Below are 18,519 nucleotides of genomic sequence, written 5' to 3'. Positions count from 1 at the left end.
ACTCTAGTGATGTCACAGTACAGGTATAATACACAAAGTGATGTCATAGTACAGGGATAGAAAACCCAGTGATGTCACAGTACAGGGATAATATACGCAGTGATATCACAGTACAGAGATAATACACACAGTGATGTCGCAGTACAGAGATAATAAACAGTGATGTCAGGAATAATGTACACAGTGATATCACAGTACAAGGATAATAAACAGTGATGTCACAATACAGGGAGAATACACACAGTGATGTCACAGTACAAGGATAATACACACAGTGATGTCACAGTACAGGAATAATACACACAGTGATGTCAAAGTACAGGGATAATAAACTCAGTAATGTCACAGTACAGGGATAATATACACAGTGATGCCATAGTACAGAGATAATACGCTGTGATGTCACAGTACAAGGATAATTCCCACAGTGATGTCACAGTACAGAGATAATCCACACAGTGACGTCAGAGTACAGGAATAATACACAGGAATGTCACAGTACAGGGATAATACACCTAGTAATGTCACAGTACAGGGATAATACACAGTGATGTCACAGTACAGGGATAATATATAGTGATGTCACAGTACAGGCATAATACACCCTACACCCAGTGACGTCACAGTACAGGGATAATACACAGTGATGTCAGTGATGTCACAGTACAGGGATAATACACAGTGATGTCACAGTACAGGGATAATACACACAGTAATGTCACAGTACAGAGATAATACACAGTGATGTCACAGTACAGTGATAATAAACATAGTGATGTCACAGTTTGGGACAAATCTACTCAGTCAGTGTTAATATTGTTTACAAAATATTTTCATCATAGTTTTTGTCAACTACTTGTTTTTATTATCAATGACAAAACATTGAAAAAACTAAAATAAAATACCCCACTGATGAAAATTATGCTGAAAATCAAATTCACTACAATTTTTGTCAGCTAACCAGAATTCAAAATGATGTCCCAGGAGGATTAGATACTCAACAATAGTTCCAGGGTCTGAATGGATGCTTTCAGTGCTTCCAGAACTTGCTGCATTGGTCCCAGTATCCTGTACATTACATACGCGGCAATCACAGAGGAAGCAGCCAGCCCTGGCTGAGCAGGTAAACAAGTAAATTTGTCTGGACCCCAGGAACAGTATGAGAGGGCCGTGTGGGGGCCTGATTCAGACAGCATCAAGATGTAGCAATGCTGGGATACTTCAATGTTGCTATGGGTGTGTTTATTTTAATAAAGTTTTTTGCCCATTTTTGAATAATTTGAGACTTAGTAGTGGAAGCTGTCTGATAGATAGTATACATTACTAAGCTGGGGCTTAGCCTTAACCTGAAAAACGGTTATCACTAACCCAACCTTGTAACCCCAGTTCACTCAGTGGTACTAGGAAGATGTATGTACTTGCAGGCCCCTGAGTCTGGGCAGTTAAATGGCCCCTCAGGTCTGGAGCGGTAGCAGGCTGGCATTATTATTCTGCCATTGGCCAAAATAAATAGTCCATGCCACCTTGGTAATACCAGGGTGCGGCTGTTTGGTTTGTATCTGGCTGATTATGGAAATTATGGGGGACCCCACCCTAGGTCAAACTTTTAGGATCATGTAACCTTGTTGCCCAGACATCCATGTGATTAACCTATTTTGCTATTTCTTGCTGGGGCCAGTTGGTCTATATGAGCATTGGTATGGTGAAGGGAGCAGTGGGCTTTCTCTTTAGGTGCCCTGTACTAAAAGCTTCCTTAGCCCCCCTAGGAGACCCATAGAGTTGTCAATCATAGCGCAGAGTAGGAGGAGAGGAGGAGTAGGTGCCCGCCTCCTGGACACTTGCTGTAGCAGCGGACAAGACATTGAAAGACCTTTTCCTTGGTTGTATGACTAGAACACACTCTATCACATTCCTCTCTCCGACCTCTGTAAAGAGAAGTCAGCAGCATGAAGTTATATATTCCCCTTCTATCCCCCACATGCAATTTATTACTATTTCTACTATATTTTGTTTTTCTTCTGCTTCCTTTTTCATTAGTTAGTACACATGAATGACTAAAGTCCATGTTTAGATATCCGATGTTATTTCAATAGGAAAATTAGATAAGTGGCCGTCAAATACCATAGCTGCTGCTTATCCTACAGGGAAACAAAGGATCAAATGGTTTTAATTCTAAACTACTTGGCCCTTGTTTTAAGCCAATGTTTAAGGTCTGTAAAATGTGTATGACCACCTTTAGACTTTATTATTTCTACTTAAAATCTAATCTAGTGAATATGAGTCTTTGCGATCCTTTTCCCACAATCACAATTGGTTATGATGACTATAGATATGGCCGCCATTACAGCTCTTATGGACTTGTTTCTGAGTAGAGATAAACAAATCGATTTGGAATGCTATGGTGCTGTGGAAACTATGTAGAGGAGCAGGGAGTCCATGCTCCTGTACAATTAGCAGTGATGCTCTATGCATCGCTGCTTACTATATGGTCCTCAGGGCTTAGCATCTATTGCGTTGCCATTTACAGTGAATCCTAAAACTCATTTAGGATAGGGTCACACGTAGTGCATCTGCAGTGTATTTGATGCTGCGGATCCGCTACTGACCATTCCTAGAGTGTGCCTCCTTCTGTGCCTGTGCATCCTGCTTTTGTATGCTTGTAGCAGCAATCTGCTGCTACGAGCAGACACACAGTAATCTGCGAGTCGCCACGTGGATGTGCAGTGTACGCACAGACATTGTGGCCGCTCCCCCATCTCCCTGAGCTAGGCTGAGAGCGGCTGCATGTCTGTGAGTACACTGCACATACACTGCACATACGCATGGCGATTTGCAGATCTCTGTGTGTCTGCTTGTAGCGGCGGATAGACAAAGCAGGACGCACAGGCACAGAAGGAGGTTTGGTGTCCCAGCACCAAATGAAGGGGGAGGAACTGCCCAGTTCTAGTTTCAGTTTACCTGAGACTGGTTTCAGTTTCTGCTGTGTTCAGAGCTCTATGTGAGCTGCAGTGTGGAAAGGAGGTGGAAGAAGTGTGAGGTGATTCCTAGGGAAGCTTAAAAGACAATCTCTCAATCAAATCAACCCACCATTCTGCAAGTGTTCCCTGTACAGTTGGTGTGTCATACCCTGGCGGTAAAAAGAGAATGAGGGAATAAAAGAAAAGAGGGCAGCGCCTCGTGTAATACCGTAAAATCAAGTAAACCCAGGTGGATCCCCAGCAGGGTGTGCTCTCACCTGGTGACCCACTTGAGAGTTAAGCGTGTCTCCCTGTTTGAGGGGTATTGATAAGGTCCGTGCTGCAGCCGAAGGTGCCTAGACTGGTGTCCTGGGCAGGACCCCGTAGAGTATTTGGATAAGGAAGGAAAAAAGGAGGCCCTTGTGTCCAGCGCTGCTCGGTCCAGAAATGGGCCAAGGAGGACGTGGGCCACACCAAAATGATCATGATATTGTGGATCATTTTGGTGTGGCCCACGTCCTCCCTGGGCCATTTCTGGACCGAGCAGCGCCGGACACAAGGGCCTCCTTTTTTCCTTCCTTATCCAAATACCCTGGCGGTGTCAGTGAAATTGGACCATAGCAGAACCCTAGTCAGCGTGGGATATCTCTTAATCTCCAAGTCTCAAATCTATCTAATTCAAGTGGGTGAAAAGCATCAACAGGGCTCCCAAGGGTTACACTACATCCCTTCTAATCTGCTCCCTACTGTCAGTGTCTGGCCCAAAAGAAGCTGTCTCCACCTTGGACCATGTATAGGCTTACAGTACAAAGTGCTAACCTGCAGGCACTCTTAGCGTTCGGCTGTGATCTGTGGGGAAACCTGGCAGTAAGTGTTTAATTTTCCTGCAGTGCCACCATAGGGGAAATAACACATTACACAATATCCTATCAAATCAAATCAGTGGGTTGTCTGTGTAATGTAGGGCAGGTCAAGACCTCCAGAGATAAATACACTCTGACCAAAAGACAAGGATCCTGAACAGAGGACCCCCCTCTGTTTACTTAAAGAGTACCTGTCATGATCTAGTTACATTTTATAATCCTCCCAGTTCACTGCCCCCATCATGATAAACCACCCCCTGCCTTTATTTTTATTATTTGTTAGCTTCCTACCTTGATATTGCTCTGTATTTTCTGCTCAGCCAGATTTACAGACTGGGAAGGGGCTTTCCCCAGCAGGCGTGACATCATCTGAAGCCATACAGGGGAGAACTTCCTCCCTATGCTACAAACAGCCCAGAGCAGTTCAGTGTGAGATGAGCTATGATTGGATAACGCTGCACTCCCCCCCGCCCCCGCCTCCCTCAGCACTCCAGACTGCATTTCCTGATTTTGGACTTCTGCCAGGCCAGCAGGAGTCCAAAGTCTGTGCAAGAGATGGGGGGAAATGCGCTCTGGACAAGTAGGGATGCACCTAATGGCAGCTTTTCTAAACACAAATAAAACATAGAAAACTTATATATTTTTTATACAAAGTACACTAGAAAGATTTTTTAATTACCATAAGGAATGCAATAGCAAAAATTTATTTTAATGACAGTGCCCAAAGGAAATTTATATAAACATGTATGTCTACTTCGAGGAACAGAGGGATTGGGGGTGGCGGGTGGTAGGTGTATGACATTAAGAAGCCCAAAAGGAGTATCCCTGAGTCATGCTCGGCCTCTTATTATATTTACTGTATATTTTCTTAGTAGCCAAGCCATTTGTATGGAGGGATATAGGTTTGACGGGGAAGTGTAGGTGTTGTTATCACATATGTCTGTGTGTTTCACTATTAGCTCAGACTTGTAGAGTTGAGTTCTGTAGAGTTCTGTAGGAGTTTGAGTAACTGTAGAGTTCTCTCTTTTGTTCTTCCTTATTTTTTTGCTGTTCTCTCTTTTATCATTTCGTGAGGTTTCGTTGCATTTTTTTTTTTCATCATAATCATTATTCAAATTTTTACCTTTTATTATTATAATTTTCTCTATTTTCCAGGGCCTTTCTTAGAAGATAAAATCCTCCCACAATGCAACAGTGAACAAGACAAAACCCCCTATCAATTTACTGCCATGAAGCGCATACAATGGTAATGAATTTCCTCAGACTTTCCTTCTTCTTTCACAGAGGAACTGCTTTGCATGCATATATATTTCATAAGGAGTAAGTAAATTTCTCTGCTGTACGGACTGGTCAGGGAATGTCTGTGATATCTCCCGTTGTTTCAGGCCTTCCAATATGAATGTCTCTGAGGAAGTCTTGTAGTTCTTTCTCTATCCCTTAGTGATCAGAAGTTATCGTGGTATTGGGGTAAGCTATGATTAGCCACACATTTCCCCTGATGACGCCTTTGCTGGGAAAATGTGTCAAAACATGCAGACCATTCAAGTAAGCCACCACAGTGGTTGTTGTTGCTACAGAACATCTCTCTATTGTAGCACATAGTGGGGGGTCCCAAGTGGTGGATTCCCCTCTGTGATGTCTATATTCTCCTAATAACATATAAGGGGGGAGGTGTTCTTTGGGATCACTCCTTTAAGCAGCAGATTTCCTATTTATGAGTTTGGAGAGAGAAGACTAAAGATGATGAAATGGGGATCATATTGGGGCCAACCAGGCCGTCTCTATCCAACCTTTAAAAAATAGCATCTGGATCATCATTGCAGAACGATGGGCTGGACATGATGTTTTTCAGCCTTACAAACTATGATACTACAGTCTGGGCCCAATTTTATGAGACTGACACAATTTATTTTGTTTTCCCAAAGTTTGCTGCTTTAGTGTTTTTTTTTTTTTTTTTTTTAGATCTTTTAGTCAGGCGTTTCTATGGTTACTGAATTACAATGATTATTGTTATGAGTTTTTAAACTTGTATTGACAAATCCATCAAGTATATGCAAACACTTTGTGGCGTCCCGGTACCGCATCTTATACGGTACCTATGTATGTGTGGGTCCCCATAGCCAGAGTCCCTAGGACGTAGGGATCCCTGATGTGTAGCCTACCCCTTGTCGCCTCTATTCCAACTAATAGCCTAGTAATTTATGTAAAGGTAATGTAAATATAGTAATATATATGTAATTAAATAGTTAATTACCTGTTCCATAGCGTTGCAGGACCTGCGGGTCACGTGACCAGGTAAACTCTATGGTATTCTGCTTAAGGACCTTTCGAGGCCCTGTGACGTATGCAATCCCATTACTCTGTGTAATGGTGAATGACAGATGTTCGGACCAATCGGATTCACCCCACCCCCTGTCCATATAAGGGAGCGGCGGCCATGTTTTCGCTCTCTTGTTCCTGGGCTGTCAAACGAGAAGGATCTGCGCAGCAACTATCGCAGTGGGTTAGGCCCGAGCCTTGCGGCAACGGCTGAGTAATTCAGAATAGAGAGTGTATCAATTCCCAGACACTCTGCAGCATCACCGGACCTAATGTAACCCCTAAATCCGGACGGACCTGCAAATATCTACCCTAAATTCAGAGACTTTCTAAGTAGCTCAAGGTCCGCAACAACTGTAAATCACTGAGCGATATAAGGACTGTTTACATGAGACTGTTACTGTGCCTTGGATGTATCGCAAGCACTTAAGTAAAGTTGTTCAAGTTCAATCTCCTTGTGGACCTTCAGTCATTTCATGCACCTATCGTTACTGGGAAGGGCGGCGATAGGCCGGAGCATTACCTCAGCATACCAGCCCTCAGCCTGGCATCACGAACTATAGGGTTAACATTAACCCCTCATATACCGATACCCTACCACCACTACCATACACCCCCCAAGGGCTACCACAACTTGATATTTATAGTGTTGACCCTTCTTTTTGAAGACTTCTGCACTTCGTCCTGGCCTGCTGGGTCAAATCCGGACACATCTATTATCATAATTATCATAATTTATATCTGTGGAGTATCAGGCCATGGACCTAAAATGTCAATGTTTTGTTCACCAAGCCACTTAGTTAGCACTTGTGATGTGGTCTCTACCATGCTGGACAAAGCATTGTTCAACACCAAATGGCTCCTAGATGGTTGGGAGAAGCTGCTCTTGGAGGATGTTTAGATACCATTCTGTATTCATGGCAGTGTTTTTAGGCAAAATTGTGAGTGAGCCCAGGGATGAAAATCCACCCAGTGAAAATCCAGTGCAGCCAAGTTCCATTGCTGGGTTTCCGCTACAGTGTTTTCCAGGCGGACTTTCCACTCGGAAAATCCCCCCTAAAAAAATTCTGCCAGAACATTGAATTTGAATCAGCAGATATTGCTGTCTAGGGGGTTGGCAATGTCTGGGCGGTCCTGGCGCCGACTGATTCAGTTGGCGCTGGCCAGCATTGCCCACACTCGGAATTGTCAGGTTGGCGAATCTGGAGTGTGAACTCAGCTTTACTGTTGTCATCATGACACAGGACTTTTGCCAACCACTGTAAAATAGAATAGACATGAACTTCTTGAACATTTATGTTTACCAAGACTATACTAATTATACTAATTTAAGAAGGGACATTCCTTTTTTTTATTTTTAGAAATAAGAATAGTTCCCTGAAGAAGGATGGTCTCTGTAAGGACCCCCAGAGATGAACAAACTTTGCATAGATCATAGTATAAGGGGATATCAGTGACTTTGTAATATATCTTATTTGAAAAAAAAAAAAAATGCTTGTTTCTCCCGTAATTAAGCATCTTTCCTCTCCCCCCCTCCCCTATGAGACTGTATGCAGCGAAATACCTACCCTACCCTTAAAGAGCCTTTGCCCCCCTCAGATACCAGTGCCTAGGTGTGAGTGTGGTGTCCCAGCACCAAAGGCTGTGGTCTGTGGCTTCAGACTTCCTCGGGCAGACCTGCGGCACAGTTGTTGGGCCCACTAAAGGACTGGTTGCTATGGTTAATATGTTTAAGCACTTTATCAAATCATTAATATTTTTTCATAAGTACTGTGTTACCTGTTATTTTTATATGTGTTATACATTTAAGACAGAGGAGCAGTGTGGACCCACGTGACCCTGTGTGCCCAATGGGAACCCTTAAATTGTTAGCTATATAGAGTAGTGGGGGGAGTAGTTGCCCCAGTTCCTGTGTGAGCACAAGTGTGGTAAAGGTGTGAACTGTATTTGGAGAAGCTCTGAGGGAAGTCCAGAACAAATCTAATCTCAAGTCTTATCCAGCCATTCTGCAAGGATCCCCCATAGAGAGAGAAAGTCACAGGACCTTGTCAGAACGTTAGCGACCTGGAACAAATCTTCAGTCTCATATCAAGTCATTATTAATCAATTGGGTGAAAAGCACCATAAGTCTCAGCAAGGCAAAAGGACTCCCAAGGGGTTACACTGAATCCTCTCCACTCTGCACCATACTGTCTGTGTAATACCATCTGCACCCTGTTCAATAAAAGGAAGTTATCTGTAACCCGACATCGGTGTGTTTCTTTACTCCCCATGTCTGGCCCAGGAGAAGCTGTCTCCAACCTCGGACTGTGTATAGGCTAACGGTGCCCTGGCGTCACAACGTGATCAGGTATTCCTAGAACCCCCTGTGGCACCACATGACTGATACCCCTGCACTTGCTATAGCTACACCCTGACTGTATAGTTGTACAAAATATCTCTTTTTATTTCAATTGTAGCCTGCAATAACAGGATTTCCATATATGACTGACTGTGAGGGTAGGGTTAGTACCTGTATATGTGAGAACTGCAGCATAGTGTATACGTATAACTACTGTACCTGTGGGTGATAAGAGTGGGTTGATGCTGTAACAATCACTGAAGATTTTTATTGCTGTCATATAAGAGCACAGAGGAAGTGGTGCAGCAATTATCAGATGGCAGTATCTACAGGATGACTGCATCAATCCCACAGGTGGAAGCTGTGTAACCGTGTAACTGAGCAGTATGGCGGAGATTTTTTTTCTTCTTATTTTACAGAACCATGGTTCTTAGCAATGACACGACCACTACATTACCTACTCTAAAGCCCTACAGCACAGTGAGTAACTAAATATACAGTCATGCATTGATACCAACTGCTCGCTTACTTACTCCAATTCATAATCTGCTAGAGGCACTACTTCTTTTAGATGGAGCCACTGTATTGGCAATGTAGAGTATTGGCTGCTTATTGGCTGAGCTAAGTGATTTTCAGGCTGTGTCTGTCTCTGAATGAAAGATTAGGAGTCTGATTTACTCTATCAGGTTCTGACTTACTATACATAACGCAGTGTGCCAGTAGGAGTCAGGAGGTGGGACATTCCATAGTTTAGTGGTGAAGACAGAGCCAAACTATCCCACAGGACCCATAACAACTGTATGATGCAATGAATAGGACCTGGTTCAGCCTGAATGGTCACATTTTCAGTTGCTTGGCTTAGTATCATACGTAGCTGTAGCAATGCCCGGTCCCATCAGGGGGCTTTGACTTAAAGCCTATCACATCTGCTCCCTGTGACCACACCTGCATATACATTTCCAGCCAGCCTGCTATTCATTTCTCATGTTTGTTTGTGTCTATCAGCACTTGCTCTTATACTTTGTATAATTGACCCTTGGCTTTTGTCTCCTGACTATTCTCCTGTCTTCCGTATTGGTACTGCATTGCTCTCTCTGGTATAGACCCACCCTGTTGACTATGATTTTATGTTTGTTTGTACATTCTCTGTCTGTCTTTTTTCTTTAGTCTTTAACCCTTAGTTTCCCATCCTAGTTTCCTTGACCTTGGTACAGTTCTGTTCATTGTTTTGAATTGTAACAGCCTTGCACTTAATTTCAGTGCAGGGATGGCCAACCAGTTGTAGAGCCGCTATGCAGGGCGGATACGCATGTAGGCAGTACTCTCATCCCTCAAGGAGAGAAGTGGCATTGTCTATCTGGTTGGATACCAAGCCTGAATATTTTAGAAACTGCTCATCTACTGGGACTTTCACGCACAACCATCTCTAGTGTTTACAGAGAATGGTCTGAAAGAGGAGAAAATATCCAGTGAGCGGCAGTTGTGTGGACGAAAATGCCTTGTTGGTGTCAGAGGGGAATGGGTGGACTGGTTCAAGATGACAGAAAGGGGGTCCAAACTGGTACTAGCAAGGTGTACCTAATAAAGAGGCAAGTGGGTGTATATAGTTTGCTATTCACTCTGCACTTGTGTATGCATTTTCTATGCATTTGTCTTTTGTCTAGGCACCATCCTTCCAAGACAACGCTGAGGCCATGTTCACACCTCAGAATTTCCGTGCAGAATACCGCTTGGAATGTCAATATGGATATTCCGCTGCAGCAGAGTCCCATTGAATTAAACAGGATTCTGCTGCACTGTGCACCCGGCGGAATTCCATTTTCCCTGTCCACACAAAGAATGAACAGGTTCATTCTTTGTGCAGAGTCCATACAGAATGCATAACCGTCTACGAGACAGCGCATTCCTGTGCGGTCCTAGCGCCAACATATTATTCCCGCACCCCCACACTTTGCGGAATGTCCAGACACGGAGATTCTCCATGTGTACATTCCGTCATGTGAACATAGCCTAACAGCTGAGGCGAATGAAAGAATTAATATTATTTTAGAGATCAACCAACATTACGGAGTCCCCAACATTACGCAGTTTACATCGACAAAAAAAAATTCATAACCATTTTACTTTCCTGTTTTGTACTATTTTACAATTTGCATTGACTTCCTTTGTAGAGTTGTTGAATTACAAAATTATTGTTATTTTTTTTCAAACAGAAAAACCATCCGACCAATAGTAAAATACTGTATCTCTACTTGGAACATACCAGGGACATTATTTTTTCCTTTTTTTTTTTTTTACCAGCTACTGCTGCTGCATATTTTTGTGCTATATAGCAGAAGTTGTTAAGAAAAAGTCCTCTCTGACATCACTTCCTGCTTTGCAAGTATTGTAATATGCAAAAAAACACACACTTGGTAAAGTTGCCTAGTAAACAAACAAAAAAATAAAAAAACAAAAAAACATATTGTACTTTTTAATGTCCCTTCATTTTACCCCGTAATTTACTGCAAAACAAAAAAGAACATTGTTTTTGTGAAGGTGAATAAAAAATTTTTTTTAGCTCTATTCCACTGGTCAGTACGATTAAAGGGATACCAAATTTATATAGTTTTTGTTATATTTTTATTACTTTTAAACTTTTTTTTTAATTGTTTTGCATCGTCATTTTCTGACACTTTTTATTTATTTATTTATATTTTATTTATATTTTATTTTTTTTTTATTGGTGCCACTTTGGTAGAGATGGGACTTTTTTGTGAGGGGAACAAAAATGAGCAATTCTGGCACTTAGTTTTTTTTCTTGTATTTTTTTTCATTTACAACTTTCACTACATGGAATAAATACTGTATAATTTTAATGGTTTATGTGGTATGGTATATATTTCTGCACACAACAATATCAATTATGTTTATAATTTTTATTGCTTGGATTTTTTATTTTTTTTTATGGAATTGGAATATAAATATAAGGCAGTCCTAGAACCCTTAGCTTCCTCTGCTTACTGGAATGAGAAGGTGTCAGGTAGGTGGGTGGGGAAGCTCCCGGTTCATGAATACATAAAAAGTCTAATCTTGTACAGAATTAAATACATAAATATGGTGTATTTACAGTATATGCAACCACACATTACATAAATACACACACATATGTTAAAGGGGTACCTCGGTGGAATTTTTTTTTTTTTAAATGAACTGGTGCCAGAAAGTTAAACAGATTTGTAAATTACTCTTATTAAAAAAATCTTTATCCTTCTGGTACTTATTAGCAGCTGTATGCTGCAGAGGAAATTATTTTCTATTTGAATTTCTTTTTTATCTTTTCCACAGTGCTTTCTGCTGACACCTCTGTCCGTGTCAGGAACTGTCCAGAGCAGCATAGGTTTGCTATGAGGATTTTCTCCTGCACTGGACAGTTCCTGATACGGGCATCAGGTGTCAGCAGAGAGCACTGTGGACAAGACAAAAAAGAAATTCAAAAGAAAATAATTTCCTCTGTAACATAGAGCTGCTAAAAAGTACTGGAAGGATAAAGATTTATTAATAGAAGTAATTTACAAATCTGTTTAACTTTCTGACACCAGTTGATTTAAAAAAAAAAAATGTTTTCCACCGGAGTACCCCTTTAAGTACACACACATTCACTGAAATGTTTACAGGTTTGCTAGTCATCTGTTGAAGTAAAGCACTACTCCTAAATAAGTTAAACAACTAGTACCGCCCCAGGACACTCTAGTTACAACATTTGGTGCCCCCATTGTGTCACAATTTTTTAAGTGCATAAAGACAATCACCAGTGACCACTGGCTAACTCAACATTTCAATGTGATGACCCTCACCAAACAACTCCCTATATATATTTTGGTTGTTATATCTATGGAATGACAAAATTAAATAAAACAATCACTAAAACAAAATTTTACCAGAAGTACCAACCCATATGGCAATTGCATAAAGATCAGAACATAGATATGCATTTCATGTATGAAATGAACAATATTTACCTGCACGGGCCCAATGTCTTTGTTGTATCAACAGTGTAAAGCTGTAGTCAAACGACTTATACTAGTGCAGAATGCATAACTTTATGCGCTTGGGTTACAAAGTAGCCGAATAAACTTTATTAAGCTGTGGTGAGTCAACGAAGCCGGCTGCCAAATTACAATCACTCTTTTTAACATAGCAAGTTAGCAACAATGTTTAATAAGGAACTTTGATTAAAGGGAAGCTGAAAGCGAAAGGAAACTCTCTACAAAGATTATTGTAAATAATAAGAGCAATATAAAAAAACAACAATTGAGCTAAAGGGAAAGTATTGTTAAAAAATTACAGATTATTTAATTTATGTTTTTATTACAAACTTTTTGGTGATTTTCTTTGGAGAAATCTTGTAACCAGAGCACACACAATAAGATGACTTCTCATGTTTCATGCACCACACTTCTCAGCTTTGCTGTATAGATTGGTTTGTGGTCAGCGGAGTAATCTCGTTATAACTAGAGGAGTTACTTACAGAACTATTGCAATGCTTGAGGCCTAGATAAGGTAGGTAAGAATAATGTACATATAGATGAGGCTCTGAATGCAGCTCACCTGTCACTCACTGGTCTCTGAGGGAGGTATGCTACTTCATCCCTTCTGTCATTTTTCTGTCCATTGACTCCCATGCAGCTGCAATAAAGTACACATCCTGCTGCACTGTTTATACGGACAGTACAATAATGATGTGTACCTAAAAGGGGGGTAAACCATGCTGCCTCCTATTTATGTGACAGTTTGACTATGTATATGTGTTTATTGTTGTATGTCTTGAAAATTATGTAATTCCATGTATAAAACATAAAAGGGTTATCCAGGAACAGAAAAACACAGCAAATTTCTTTCAAAAACAGTTCCACATCTGTCTCCAGGTTGTTTGTGGTTTTACAACTTTGCTCCATTCACTTCAATATAACTGAACTACAGAACCACACCCAACCTGGAGACAGGCGGAGAGGAGTTTTTAAAAGAAAAGTGGCCATGTTTTTCTATTCCTGGATAACCCCTTTAATCCTGCAGGATCATTTGTTGTTCCTAGATGTTGTTGAAGAAACTAGGAAGCTTATATAAGGAGCTGTTACCAGGAAGTGTGTCCGTGTGTGGCTGACAGGAGGAATAGACTTTTAAACACCACTTTAGTGTGCTCAGCCTATGAAAGGGAATATCTTATTAGGCTGTTGCTGTAATAGTGAATACTTCAGTTCTGGTGAGTCTGCAGGGGCTATGATAAACATAAGGGAGCCTAGTCAGATTGCTTGGTGCTAAACTCATACCAAGGAAATGCTACCAACAAGTCTAGGATTAACAGCCTAAGAGGAAATGGTGAGCAGTGTGCAGTGAAAGGTTCCTGTGAAGTGACCTGAGGTGTAGTGGCTGAATGAGAACATGGCATGGGTTAACTCCGAGAGAATTCTCAGGAATAAAGCCGTGTGTGGGGTGTAGTTAGTTGCTTTGGGTTTCTAGTTTTTTTGTACCTACACACATAAAATAGTTGTTGGCTAAATAGCTATCTCTCTAGATCCCTCTATATACATGTTAGTTTGGCTTAGCCTAGCATTCTTGTGTTCTTAATGGAAAGAGGAGGGATAAGCCACTGCTAGACTCTTCTGTTGGTGATCTCTCTGTCAAGAAAAGGATTGGGAAGTTAAACTCCAACATTCCCAATTCCTCTCTCCATTAACTGATGATGTCTGGAGGCCCCACTGAGACTGGCAGGGTTGGCCAACTTTTTTCCAATGTGTATGCTGATGTATTTGTGAAATAACACGCATGACGGAAGTGTTTGTGTTTGATAGAATGCCGGGACTGAGCTCCAGGAAGAAGTGTGACATTGTCATTGAGGTCCTTGTAAAGGGACACTGCCCTGAGGTTCCTTTGGGACTGCCCGTGACCCCGGAGAATATAATTGTTGTATATAGCCATTCCCAGGGGAACTTTTTTAAATAAATACAGTATTATTAGTGAGTCCACCCCTCCAATTATATACACAGTATCTACCATAAGTGAGTCCACCCCTCACATTATATACAGTATATCCCATAAGTGACTCCACCCCTCACATTATATATACAGTATCTCCCATAAGTGAGTCCACCCCTCACATTATATACAGTATCTCCCATAAGTGAGTCCACCCCTCACATTATATACAGTATCTCCCATAAGTGAGTCCACCCCTCACATTATATACAGTATCTACTATAAGTGAGTCCACCCCTCACATTATATACAGTATCTCCCATAAGTGAGTCCACCCCTCACATTATATATACAGTATCTCCCATAAGTGAGTCCACCCCTCACATTATATACAGTATCTCCCATAAGTGAGTCCACCCCTCACATTATATATACAGTATCTCCCATAAGTGATTCCACCCCTCACATTATATATACAGTATCTCCCATAAGTGAGTCCACCCCTCACATTATATATATATACAGTATCTCCCATAAGTGAGTCCACCCGTCACATTATATATACAGTATCTCCCATAAGTGAGTCCACCCCTCACATTATATATACAGTATCTCCCATAAGTGAGTCCACCCCTCACATTATATATACAGTATCTCCTATAAGTGAGTCCACCCCTCACATTATATATACAGTATCTCCCATAAGTGAGTCCACCCGTCACATTATATATACAGTATCTCCCATAAGTGAGTCCACCCCTCACATTATATACAGTATCTCCCATAAGTGAGTCCACCCCTCACATTATATATACAGTATCTCCCATAAGTGAGTCCCCCCCTCACATTATATACAGTATCTCCCATAAGTGAGTCCCCCCTCACATTATATATACAGTATCTCCCATAAGTGAGTCCACCCCTCACATTATATACAGTATCTCCCATAAGTGAGTCCACCCCTCACATTATATATACAGTATCTCCCATAAGTGAGTCCACCCCTCACATTATATATACAGTATCTCCCATAAGTGAGTCCACCCCTCACATTATATATACAGTATCTCCCATAAGTGAGTCCACCCCTCACATTATATACAGTATCTCCCATAAGTGAGTCCACTCCTCACATTATATATACAGTATCTCCCATAAGTGAGTCCACCCCTCACATTATATACAGTATCTCCCATAAGTGAGTCCACCCCTCACATTATATACAGTATATCCCATAAGTGACTCCACCCCTCACATTATATATACAGTATCTCCCATAAGTGACTCCACCCCTCACATTATATTTAGTATATCCCATAAGTGAGTCCACCCCTCACATTATATATGCAGTATCTCCCATAAGTGACTCCACCCCTCACATTATATATACAGTATCTCCCATTAATGAATCCACCCCTCACATTATATACAGTATCTACCATAAGTGAGTCCACCCCTCACATTATATATACAGTATATCCCATAAGTGACTCCACCCCTCACATTATATATACAGTATCTCCCATAAGTGAGTCCACCCCTCACATTATATATACAGTATCTCCCATAAGTGAGTCCACCCCTCACATTATATACAGTATCTCCCATATGTGAGTCCACCCCTCACATTATATATACAGTATCTCCCATAAGTGAGTCCACCCCTCACATTATATATACAGTATCTCCCATAAGTGAGTCCACCCCTCACATTATATATACAGTATCTCCCATAAGTGAGTCCACCCCTCACATTATATACATTATCTCCCATAAGTGAGTTCACCACTCACATTATATATACAGTATCTCCCATAAGTGAGTCCACCCCTCACATTATATACAGTATCTCCCATAAGTGAGTCCACCCCTCACATTATATATACAGTATCTCCCATAAGTGAGTCCACCCCTCACATTATATATACAGTATATCCCATACGTGAGTCCACCCCTCACATTATATATACAATATCTCCCATAAGTGAGTCCACCCCTCACATTATATATACAGTATCTCCCATAAGTGAGTCCACCCCTCACATTATATATACAGTATATCCCATACGTGAGTCCACCCCTCACATTATATATACAGTATCTCCCATAAGTGAGTCCACCCCTCACATTATATACAGTATCTCCCATAAGTGAGTCCACCTCTCACATTTTATCTCTTTCAATGTGACAACACTGAAGTAATGATTCTGTTCCAATGTAAAGTAATGAGTGAACAACCTTCATAAGGGTGCTTTCACACCACGTTTTCAGCCTACGGCTGATGGATCCGGCTGGGGGAGGGGAAAACCGTGTGCTCCCGTACCCCAGCTGGGTCAGCACTGAAATCCATTGACTATAATGAGCCGACCGGAGTCACCGTTTGACTCCGGTTGGCCATTTTCGACTCGTATCCATTTTTGTGACCAAACCTAAAACTGTAGTATACTATGGTTTTAGGTCCGGTCACAAAACCAGATATGGGGCAGAAATGAGCCGACCGGAGTCAAATGGTCATTCCGGTCGGCTCATTAAAGTTAATGGATTTCAGCACCGGTCCGGCTGGGGTACGGAAGTGCACAGCTTTCCCCTCCCCCAGCCGGATCTGGCAGCCGTAGGCTGAAAACGTGGTGTGAAAGCACCCTTACCGTGTTTAATGTTGTGTCCCCTCAAAATAACCCAACACACAGCCATTAATGTCTAAACCATGGCAACAAAAGTGGGTACACCCCTGAATGGAAATGTCCCAATTGGGCCCACATATTTTGTGTGGTCACCATTATTTTCCAGCACTGCCTTAAAGGGGTACTCCGCTGCTCAGCATTTGGAACAAACTGTTCCGAACGCTGGAGTCGGCGGCTCGTGACGTCATAGCCCCGCCCCCTCAATGCAAGTCTATGGGAGGGGGCGTGGCATCCGTCACGCCCCCTCCCATAGACTTGCATTGGGGGGGCTGGGCTATGATGTCACAAGCTCCCGGGGACAGTTTATTCCAAATGCTGAGCAGTGGAGTACCCCTTCAATCTTGGGCATGGAGTTCACCAGAACTTCACAGGTTGTCACTGGTGTCCTCCTCATTTCTCTATGATGACATCATGGACATGATAGATTTTAGAGATCTTGTGCTCCCCCATCTTCTGTTTAGGTCTGGAGACATGCTTGGCCTGTCCATCACCTTTACTCTCAGCTTCTTTAGTAAGGTAGTGGTCATCTTTGAGGTGTGTTTGGGGTTGTTATCATGTGTGAATACTTCCCCCGCGGCCCAGCCTCGGAAGGGAGGAGATAATGCTCTGCTTTAGTAGGCACAAAAAAGTTAGGAACACCTAGCCATCTAGCCTTATGATGACCTTTTAGATCACAGTGCACTAAACCAAAAACAATGAAGTGACTCAATGTAAATATTAAAGTGTCGATATGTTATTAATGTTGTTAAAAATGTATACAAAAGATGACTCAACATCACATCATCAATGGCCTATGCTGCTCAACACTAATCATCAAGCAAAAAAGGAGGGGATCTCCCTCAATGAAGACTGCGCGTGCGCACACACACACACACACACACACAAACACACACACATACATACATATATAAATCAATCATCATATGAAACAGGGTATAAGGAAGAGAGCATATGGAATACTATGTAAGCAGAGGCGGAGCTTGTTACTTCTGGGCCCCGATGCTAAATCTGCAACAGGGCCCCATATGCCAATTATAATACTGGTCTCTTATGGGGCAGATGCGATTTGGAGCTCCCTTAGGCACCAGGGCCCCGGATGCGACTGCTACCTCTGTAGCTACGCCCGTAAGTATACAGACCAAAAAGTGCTCTGAAGTATGGGAGTGATGCCTACGTGCCTTTTGGCGCAGCCTTCGTCTTAAGGGTCAATGTAGCTATCGGATGCTATCTGGTGCTTTTTGCACATGTGATGTCTAATCCAGATGTATAAGGCTATTCTTCATATAAGATAGGGATAGGCATAAGGCTATCCTTCATATAAGAAAGAGATAGGCATAAAGCTATCCTTCATATAAGTAAGGGATAGGTATAAGGCTATCCGTCATATAAGATAGGGATAGACA

General features: G+C 41.8%; 1 protein-coding gene and 1 long non-coding RNA gene across 3 annotated transcripts in view; one reads left to right on the top strand and one right to left on the bottom strand.

The window, feature by feature from the left end:
- The window catches only part of LOC130295392 (uncharacterized), a 129,595-nt gene that overhangs the window by 25,275 nt on the left and 85,801 nt on the right, over positions 1–18,519 (top strand). Inside the window, exon 2 of the long non-coding RNA XR_008848812.1 lies at positions 4,976–5,066. This is a non-coding gene — a long non-coding RNA (uncharacterized LOC130295392). The remainder of the gene's footprint in view (positions 1–4,975; positions 5,067–18,519) is intronic.
- The window catches only part of FYB1 (FYN binding protein 1), a 171,877-nt gene that overhangs the window by 114,924 nt on the left and 38,434 nt on the right, over positions 1–18,519 (bottom strand). The window lies entirely within an intron of this gene.

The sequence above is a fragment of the Hyla sarda genome, chromosome 1, assembly GCF_029499605.1.
Source record: "Hyla sarda isolate aHylSar1 chromosome 1, aHylSar1.hap1, whole genome shotgun sequence".
NCBI lineage: Eukaryota > Metazoa > Chordata > Amphibia > Anura > Hylidae > Hyla > Hyla sarda.
This window is presented reverse-complemented; position numbering and strand designations above follow the sequence as displayed.